General features: G+C 34.4%; 1 long non-coding RNA gene across 1 annotated transcript; it reads left to right on the top strand.

The window, feature by feature from the left end:
* The first annotated feature begins 838 nt into the window (after nt 1–838).
* LOC130724370 (uncharacterized) lies at nt 839–3,404 on the top strand. The gene is made up of 3 exons (XR_009014486.1): nt 839–2,333; nt 2,925–3,082; nt 3,177–3,404. It is a non-coding gene; the product is annotated as an uncharacterized LOC130724370 (long non-coding RNA).
* Nucleotides 3,405–10,795: the final 7,391 nt, after the last annotated feature.

A 10,795-nucleotide genomic window follows, 5' to 3' on the forward strand; every position in this document is an offset into this window, starting at 1 on the left:
GAAATTGAAACTAAATGTTAGTTGGAGGCGACCGGTGGTTGGCGCATCTCCAACTCGATCATATGTTATATGGCTTTGATGCGGTAACGAATATCGAAAAGTCCATCATAAAGATCAACAAATAACTTGTTAGATGAGTTTGAATATCAAAATTTAAGCGAAATCCCGACCATGAGGCAATACAACTGTTGTTGGTGGATCGACGGCTCGCGGCAGAGTGAGGATGGGAACTGCCGAGCGGCAGAAGAAAGGCCAAGGAAGAGGGTGATGGTGGTGGATCTAGTGGCCGAGGGAGAAGGTGAGGGTGGCGGAAGAGGAGGGAGGCAAGTGGAATAGGTTGAATCATTTCAGGGAGTGTTAGGATACATTAGTTACTCATATTATTCTAGGGAATATTATGTTACTATTCTTTACTTTGTTTTCAAGCATTCTTTTGGAATATTCCTTGTAATCATATCACTATAAATAAATCCATTTTGATCTACCACAATTGTAGTGAGAGCAATCACTTCTTACATGGTATCAGAGCTGAGTCGAACCGTGATAAATTCATCTTGCACTACAAAAAAACTGTCATTTAGTGGGGGGTTTTTAATGGGGGTTTCCGAAACCCCCGCAAATGTCGTTAACTTTTTAAAGTTAAGGGGGGTTTTACTAAACCCCGTAATTAACTCACGGATTTTTTCTAATTTTCCCTCGTTTATTTCAGATCCCTTTCCTAATTACCTCTCTCACGACTCACACCTCTCATCTCTCTGCAACTCTCACCATGAAACCCTAGATCTAGCAACCGATCATTGTTTCTCCACTCTCTTCTCTCACCGATCGTTCACTCTCTTCTCTCACGGATTTTTGTTTTCGAGCACAGAATCAGTTCTTGAAGAGCGATTGAGTTCGATTCACTGCTCAACTGTTTCATGGCTTCACTGCTCAAAGGTTGGTTCATTCTTCTTCAACCCTCTTTCTTCGTCAATCGTTCCTTCAATTTCAGCATTTTCTGTTCTCTGATTTGGTTTCGCTGCATGCGTTTTCGATTCTCTCTGCAACCTTCGCTGTTGCTGTTGTAACAGTTTCGAATCATTTGAAAATTGTTTGATACTATCTATGGAATTTTTAGCTTGCGTTGGGAGTAGATACCTAATTTTCTTGGTATTTTTATCCTGGTTTCTGAGGCATACACACTGTTCGGTTAATTGATTGCCTGAATTTATAAGCATATTACCATTGAAGTTTTAATGCCTATAAACTGTTCGACAAAATTCCTGACTGGTTTTCTCTCTTTCCCTTCATGTCTCCGTTGAGTTTTTTTGATGCGAATCAAGTCAGTATGATGCTTGCTGATGGTGTTCCGAGAACGCTGAGAAGCTGGATTGAAATGGGACTCCGGGTTTGAACAATCTAACTTTCCTTATGCTATGTCGATTTGATGGTTTTTGTCACTCGTAATGGAACATGAAAATCTGAATATGCTATGTCGATTTGTCGCTTGAATGATTGTCAAATCTTAAATAGCTGAAATATTAGACTTGTGAGTTAACATGTTTGCTTTGATGAAATCTGACATATCCTATTAATACTATTACTCACAAAATAATGAGTACTGAAACTTCCACATGGTGGATAAACAGGTTCTAAGCTATGACTTTGTCTATTGGAAGCTTGGGTACATCCATTGTTTCTTCATGATATAGTTTCTACTTAAATTTCATCGAGTTGATTTGTCTTTCAAAGCCAATAGCTTATCGTTGTGACCACCAGTGCATATGGCACCATACATGAATTTCCATGATTCCGTAGTTTCTTTTATAGCATTAGTAAAAAATGTTTTAATGTTGCTTACTTGGATTCAGGTTATGTACACTTAACCCTTGACATGCAATTATTAGTAAAAAATGTGAAACTGAGGCTGCGAGTCAGGTTAACTTCATTACCTTCATAAAACCTAGAGCATAAATTTCATAAACCTGTTACATGGATGATATCACTTTGCATTTTCCATGTAACAACTATGCAATATACACTATTATAATGAGATTCCTGATGATGGAACCACTTTAAGCTTAGTGGGACAAATTTAACTTTATCCTCATACTTGCCTAAAAAATGACAAATAAATCAGCACATGTTAGAGTATATATGATTTGGCTTCATTTCCTAATATTCTCTCAGTTCTCATTGCTTTGTGATAGTATGTGTGACTGCTTGGACTTGTTAACAAATAAGTTGGATGAACACAGCCAGGATGAGGAGACGAATGGAAGATTGTCTGGTATTAGTATATTCTCTTCCAGTAATGAACCAGCCTATATGGATACTGTGTATCCTGTTTTCAGGTGCTACTTCACTTTGTTCCAGTTTGCAATTGCCAGTCTTCTATTCCACATCCTAAGTTCCTAACTCTGACCAAAGTACTACATGTCATTTATAAAAGTGTTTTGCAATTTAAAAACTGTTTTTAGTTCAAATCGATAAATTAAAAAAAAAGTTTAAAATGAACTCTTACTAATTTTTCAGATTATAGATGCCCTGAAAGTATTGCTCATGTGCCTAGTTAAAAAATGAGATAGACACTTTTCATCAGCAAATTATAAAATCTTACCTTATACTAATGTGTTAGTCTAGTGTGTATGGATTTCTATGTAACTGAATGATGACATCACCATAAATTTTTGTTATGCTGAGTTATCAATTTGTTAGAGGCAGTTAGATGGTTAGCTACTGTTGAAAACTTTATATATGTTGTAAATCACAGTGTTAATTCAAGAGAAGAGTTCATTCAGTTCACTCTAAACCTCTCTCTCTCTCTCTCTCTCTCTCTCTCTCTCTCTCTCTCTCTCTCTCTCTCTCTCTCTCTCTCTCTCTCTCTCTCTCTCTCTCTCTCTCTCTCTCTATTTACTATCTCACTATCTAATTCATCTTGGAAGGAATTGGATGAGGGGCTCATGAAGGTTAAGGAGATGGAGATGAAAGACTTTGAGATGTTAGCCGATAAGTTCAACGACCTACTACTTTCCTTGATACAACAGACCAACGATCTTAGTGGGATATGCCGCAAACACCGGTGAAGTCACCGGTTTTCCAAGTATGGTTTTTACGACTAGTTTTCACATATCAGTTTCTTAAGAATTAATTAATGGGTTAATAACTCATTCAATATTTCTTTTTCATGTATCTAGGGGTTGTGAATGAATGGAGATATGCTTAAGCTAGATGGATCGAAAGAGGAAACGAAATGAAGTATTCAAACTGCTGCTGCTGTATTTTGGAAGAAACTCTCAGCAAAGTATTTATCTAACTCTTGTCTATTCTGTCAATATATGTAGGTATTTATTGGTTAACTTAGATGAACTTGGTTTGCACATGGTAGTATAACAAAGAAATGCTCTCTTACTGAGGTTCTGTACTTTTGCACATTTAGTTGATTTTGAGTATTATTACTATCACCAATTAGTTAAGTTGGTTGTCTATCATGAAGCTTGCAGACTTTTCCTAGAAGTAAGTAAGTAGACTTCTAGACCATTCTATGTTTCAATTTTCATGAGGGATGATAAGTTATCTAGAGATGCTAGAGGTCCCTAATGACATAGAAACAGTGTAAATAATCTCTTACATTTAAGGGAGGTTGAAAACTCCCGTTAAAAAATGCTTGCAGATAAGGGAGGTTTAAAACCCCCGCTAAAAACCCCCGCTAAATTTATATGCATGTACCAGGGTTTGCTGAAAAACCCCGTTAATGATTTGTGGGGAGTGTAACTTCGGGATTTTTCAAAACCCCGCTAAGTAACTCGCGGGGGTTGAAAACCCCCACTAAAGGCAAAAAAAACCCCCGCTAAATAACGTTTTTTTTTGTAGTGTTGATCCCCCACAATTATGGTGAGAGCAATCATTTCTGATAGGGAGGATGAGGGCCGCCGAAAGGAGGGCCATATTCCATGACGAGGGTCGGTGGTAGCTCATAGCAACGAAGGAGGTATACCTAGGATGAGATTGATGGTAAGGTGCAACAAAGGAGCGATTGGGAAAGGGCCGACGCTAAATTTCGACACTAATAACACCATTTCTTGTAGTGGTAATTTGAACTCATCATATATTGAACTAATGAGCTCCTTTACATGCATGAGCTAATATATTGAACCATAACCATCGACAAATGGCGAAATGCATGTTATATATATATATATATATATATATATATATATATACTTTTTTTTAAAATCGAAATGCATGTTATATACTTTGGGAAGAAGATAACTTAAAAGCCATATATAAAGCACACGCACGCACTAAAGTTTCCAACACGTAGAGCAACATCAAAGACGAGATTTTCCCAAAAGTAAAAGCTTTATTAGATTGTCTAGAGTACTTATATATCTCATTTACGTACTTTAATTTTTTTTCAGATTTTCTTTTTCCTAGGCACCATTTTAAATTTTATTTCCTAGCTTTTTAATTTGATAATTAACATAGTAGTAGTCATATTCTTATAATTACTAGTCAGTCCAATATTCTAGGTGGATTATATTTTGGTTTGAGTTATTATATAACCCAAAGTTAAAGAACATGCATGCAATACCATAAACTTCCAGAAAAATCTCAACAAATTTAAACTATGTCAATAATTATCACAATTTATTTTATATCATTACATATAAAATAAAATAAAATTACAATTAAATAAGATCAATAACTTAAGAGTATAAATGATGTAAGAAACTTGTATGAAAAATAAAGTAAAAATTATACCTCGCATAATGAAGTTATGAGATAAGAGAAGTGAAAACATACTATTTATATTTATGGTTTTTAAACATATGTAATTACACACACCTTTAGACATACGATTTTGTTAAAAGTCTCATATTAGCTAGAGATGTAACCAAACAAGTGTTTATATATAAAAGGTAGCTAAAACAACTATCAACTTTTGAGCTAGCTTTTAAATTGAGTTAGGCCTCCCTAATTTTAATAGATTTTTTTGGCAATTTTTTATCATCGCAAATTATAAAGTAGAAAATTATATGTATGTTTGAAAGTTTGTCTAAAGTGTTTGGGATTCTCGTATCCTTATTTTTATTAGTAATATTTATAAAAAAAATTACAGAGCTTGAGATGAGAGGCATGACATCACATCAGTGGACTCCTGGTGGAGCATGATCATGCAATCACTGGTTACATGGAAACTTTCGTGTACTGTTGTTGGAGGACGAGCATGCATGCATATCCAATATTTGCAACAAGAGATGAACATGTTCAATTTTATAGTCCAAATTAAAGGGGCATCGTGATTTACACATGGCTTCCATTTTCTGTTTATCTTCTCATTCCTCATTCCTCATTCCTCAACATGTTCCAAGTGATTTTCCTTTTGTGCTTATTTGGTTAGTTAAAATGGACCAATACGACTGCGAATATCCCTCATTCATCTTTTCCATTTTGAGTTAGTTACTTAACCAACAACGTTATTTTATAGCTGAATAATATTGGTTATTCTAAAGGCCTTATTTCATGATTAATAATTCTAGAGTAGTACAATATTGCTGTAATTTTGCATGAGTTATGCCCAGTGACGGATCCAGGACCCCCTGACTAGGGGGTTCAAATTTTTCACATGAAAACATCGGTAAAAATATAATTAAAAACAACTTTAATATGTTTATACATAAGAAATTATGCAAGTCATAGTTGTCATCTACGTGATTTCATATTATGAAATCGTTGAACAATTTACACTAGCAGTAGCGATCCTTTTCTCCCCTCAATCAAAGGAAAACTGAATAAAGTTAAATCTTACATAAGACTTGTAGAAATATATAAAAACGACTTTCTCTTATCATTTTACTTACTAACGGAAATAGCAGCCCAAATAAATAAAAACAGAGGAAAAAATACTTGTCATTTGAAATTTTATATCTGCAAATATTTATGTATATATGCACATGTATATGTATGTATGATTCATTAATATTTATGTATATATGCACATGCAAAATATCTTAGTTTAAATTGACCAACTGAGGTGAGAAATCTAAACTGAAAATACCAGAAAAAATATATTTTTCTCATCGAACGTTTCCAATTCAGTAAAGATTAGATAAATGAATAATTCGATTGTCTTCAAGAATTAAGTATCTAAATCGAAACAGAAAAATTAAACAAAGGAAGCATAATTTGAGATTGAACTATTTTGCAGACGATGATTCTGATTGCAGTTCTCACATCTCAGTTGAGTGGGACTTAGGCAGCGAGAGAAAGATGGTGAGTGGCTGAGTGCGCGTGTGTGTGAGAGAGTGAGAGGAGTAAGTGATGGTAAGTCTTTAGTGCAAATAGGTGCAAAACTTGGTCTACTAGTATAATTTTAAATTTTCAGGGGTTCAAAAAATATATTATATAGGAGTGTAAGTGCAAAAAAAATTTGTTCAGGGGGTTCATCTGAACCCCTCACTTCCAAGTAGATCCGCCCATGGTTATGCCTCCTCCAGTCCTCCATTGCATTCTCCTTTTATAGAAAAGAGAACATAAATATAATGTCAATCGGACGGTCCAAATACAGATCTACGAGAGTGGGACCACAAAAATGAACGGTGCAAACTTATTGATGACCACCAGCTCTTCTTGTGTAAAATTAATTGGTGAAAAATGACATATTACCAACGGAAAGTGGGAAAGTGTTGGACACCTTGAAGACCTTAGATCTAGAAGCCTTTGTTAAAGGAGTCTTTGCCAAATTTTAGTACTACAAAACTTTACTCACCCAAATGTTAATTAACAATTTGGCTTAAATATCTTTTTATCGTGGACCGAATTTAGTCCATCATTGAAATAAAATTTCGTTTGGGTCTCCTTAATTTTTGTATTTTCTAATTTCAGTCTCCTTTATGGCCCGAGTTAATTACACGTCCGATAAAAGATGATGTGATCTCATACATGCCATTTAATGAGGTGGTGTGACATTAAGTGCCTACACCTCAACCAATTAAGAATTTTAATCACTAATTAATCGAATCTAACCTTAAGTCGTGAATTACCAAACAACTAGGTAATATACCCGTGCGTTGCACGGGTTTTTTTAACATTATATAATAATGATTATAGTTTAAATTATTACATAAATATTAAAATAGTTATTATTTTAAAATAAAAATAATAATTGTGTTCAACATTTCAATAATTTCAAAAAAAAAAGACTTTTCAATAGTATTGGAGTTCTCTTTGTAAATAATTAATATTACTTAAATTTAATTACTAATATTTAATAATCAGCATTATATCATTTTATAAAATTAATTATTTATTTATTTAATAATGTGAAACATAATACAATCCATTTTAAAAAAATTAAGCAATAATTTTTTAATACCATAAAAAAAGTTGTTTTTACCATTTTTTATACTTTTTACTGAGAAAGTCATTTTTTGGGAAGGACAATCACAATTTCCCAAACAGGTTTACACATGTTAAAATCGAGAAAAATAAAGTAATTTCATTTGTTCAACTATAATAAGATATAAATTAAATAGATTAAGTATTATGTAATAAATTTATATTTATTCAACTTTGGTCATAACTTTTTTCTACTAAGTTTGCTCAAAATCATTTTTACTAATATATAATAAGATTATAAAATTATATTGAGATTGTTTCTTCAAATAAAACACACATACGTTATAGTTCATGGTAAATACCTTATAGCGTTATTTTTAAATTTAAACTATTTTACCTAAATTATTTATTGATAACATTATTTTGTCATTAATCAAGTTTAATTTTTGTTATTTTTCCCTTATGCAAAATTCAAGTCAATTTTTATGTTTACAGCTGCTTGGAGGAGATTCTCTTTGCTCCTATCTCTCGGCTGTCTCTCCGTGCACTACAAAAAAAAAAGCCATTTTGCGGCGCTTTTGGAAGCATTTTGCGGCGGTTTTAACCGCCGCAGAATGTATACTGGGGCGTTTCCTCGAGCGCCGCAGTTACGAGCGTCGGGGGCCGTTCTGCGGCGCTTACATCCAAGCGTTGGAATAACCGCCGCAGTATATAGCGGCGGTTAAAAGCGCCGCAAAACCTGTAATTCATTCCGCCTCTGTTTTGCGGCGGTTTGTAACCGCCGCAAAGTTCTACAGTGAGTTTTTTTTTGCTACAGGGAGTTTTAAAATAGTTTTTCAAATTTTTTTAAAAGTCAAATTATATATTTAATTTAATCACTAAATAAAATGAAACTTATAATCTTTATAAAATGATCTCTTTAAATAAAATGAAGCTTATAATCTTTTATAATATGATCTCTTTAAATAAAATGAAACTTATAATCTTTATAAAATGATCTCTTTAAATAAAATGAAGCTTATAATCTTTATAAAATGATCTCTTTAAATAAAATGAAGCTTATAATATTTATAAACAGTAGTAAAGAAATCAACCAATTCCAAACACCTTGGAAATATGCCAAATGTACTAGCACTTTCATCCACCCAAATGTATTTAAAGGATTCATAAAAAGTAACTTACAAAATAGAAGTATAATATGATCAAGTACAACTTACAAAATAAGTGTTTATCACATAATAAGTGTGGATAGGGGATTAATGCAAAATACTAAATATGACAAAATAAATTGGACTTGTACTTAACTCTACAAAATAGAAGTAAGGTCACATTAGCATTATCACCATAAATTGATCAACTTTTCCAGTGTCCAGTCACAAAGATAAGAGTGAAAGAGAAATAGAAAACAGTGAAGAGCTAGGGAAACATTGAAACAAGATGAACACACTTGAAATCTAAAGCTTCAATACCTGGTTAGGTGGCCCTTGACCTCCAAACTGTTGCATGAAAGAATTCATTCGTTCCTCTAAAGCTTGAAATTTCGCATTGCTCTCCTGCAATTCTGATTTCATGGCATTCCATTCAGCCAATGTGATGCCAGCAAATTGCGAGCTACTAGAGCTGCTAGCAGATGTGATGGTGGTGCCAAGGTTTCAGGAATCATTACATACAGATATAGCAATTTGGTTTAGTTAACTCAAATTTCAAAGCCTCAATCAATGATAAGAAAAAGGATGAAGAAAGATGAAACATACAGAGGTACAAATTCAAAGAAAATAGCAATCAACGCTTGAACTATCAACGCTAGAAGCTATTATGTTACGAAACCACATTCACTGAGTGAAGTGAAAGCACAACTGAGAAGAAATTGAAACCAAGAACTAGGTGCTTACCTTCAATCAAAGACCAAAATCTGAGTGAGAACTGAGAACCGAGAGCACAAACACCAGTTTTGATGAGAATGTGGAAATCTGAAACCTAAAATCCCTAATTCCTAACCAAATCAAACAGATCCAAATCAAAAACCTGAAATCTAAAACCTAAAATCCCTAATTCCTGATCAATTCGCGAGATGAAACGAAGTGCTTACCTTCAATCAATGACTGAGCTTCAATCTGGAACGCCATTTACGTGAGCTTTGCTTCTGAGGTGTTCGCCATCGCTGAGAGATGAAGAATCACGATGCTGAGCGAGATGAAGAATTACGATGCTAAGAGAGGTGAAGAATCACGATGCTGAGAAGAATCGCGATGCTGAGAGAGGAGTGAAGAATCACGATGTTGAGAAGAATCGCGATGCTGAGAGATGTAAGACCCAAGTTTTTAAGCTTATGCTAAGTGAATAAAATCTTATTCACGATTAGGGTTGATGTATTGTGAAGGGAAACCTGAACAAGAGTTTGCCAAATGAAATAAATTTATGAAGGAGAAAGTTCAGGAAAAGTCAAAGGATTGCATCATGATCGATAAAAGTTATAGCACGATCGTTATACGCTTAAACCTAGGTCAGAAACCCTAGTATACAGCTAGTTTTCACTTATAGGCACGATGGAAGTTAATTCCAAAAATCTTCAGAGAAATGTTAGAACTTCTCTTTTTCCATATATCACAATCGTTTCGAGGCGAAACTCTAGGATCTACGAACGTCCGATTCCAATCATCGGAAGTTTGCCGAAACTGAAACCCTGGTATTTCAAAACCCTAGAATCACTCGACAATGAAGACTTTTTCTATTCAGAGCTTCAAATGAAGATTCTACACGCGTACACCCATTTCTCTTGATGATTTCAATCTTTCTTCAGAAGGAAGTTTTCTATTCCGACATCCGATGCAAAAAGCAACTTATCGGGTAAAATAGTTTTACACCGACTATGCATTAGTTGCCAAAAATACAAGGAGACCTCATTTTAGTTTTGGAATTCTTTCGCCAAAACATATCTTAGAATTCATGGAGAATGAAGTCGGAAAAATCAGATTCGCGAAACTTTCATTTTACCGCGTTTAGCCAACCTCTATATATAGCCAAGAATGAGAAAAACACAAATATCTTACCCATTTCCACCAAGAGGGCCGCGAGTTTGCTAGAGGAGGGAGAAGAAGAGATTTTGTTCAATCCTTGCTTGATCGTTGATTAATCAGTTGCTGCTTCAAGGTTTCGAGGTATAGTCGCTAATCCTTACCTCTGATCGCTTTTTCCATAGCTTTTCTGTAGGCTTTTCTGAGCTGATAGTTTTGAGGTTTTTGCAAAACTATCCTGAATATTTCATTTTTGATTCTAAACATCTTCCTTACATGCCCAAGATCACTTCTGCCGGATTAGATTTTCCGTAATGTCGCCGGATTTCCGCCGGAATCAATTTATGCCTTAAATACCCATTTTTGGAGTAAAGCTTCAACCTTTAGGCTGAAAACTATCGCCTTAGCTTAGTGCTAGTAGGATTAGTTGTCATAAACGTCGTTGGTGACGTCCCTGTCAA

Source organism: Lotus japonicus, chromosome 6, assembly GCF_012489685.1.
Source record: "Lotus japonicus ecotype B-129 chromosome 6, LjGifu_v1.2".
Classification (NCBI taxonomy): Eukaryota; Viridiplantae; Streptophyta; class Magnoliopsida; order Fabales; family Fabaceae; genus Lotus; species Lotus japonicus.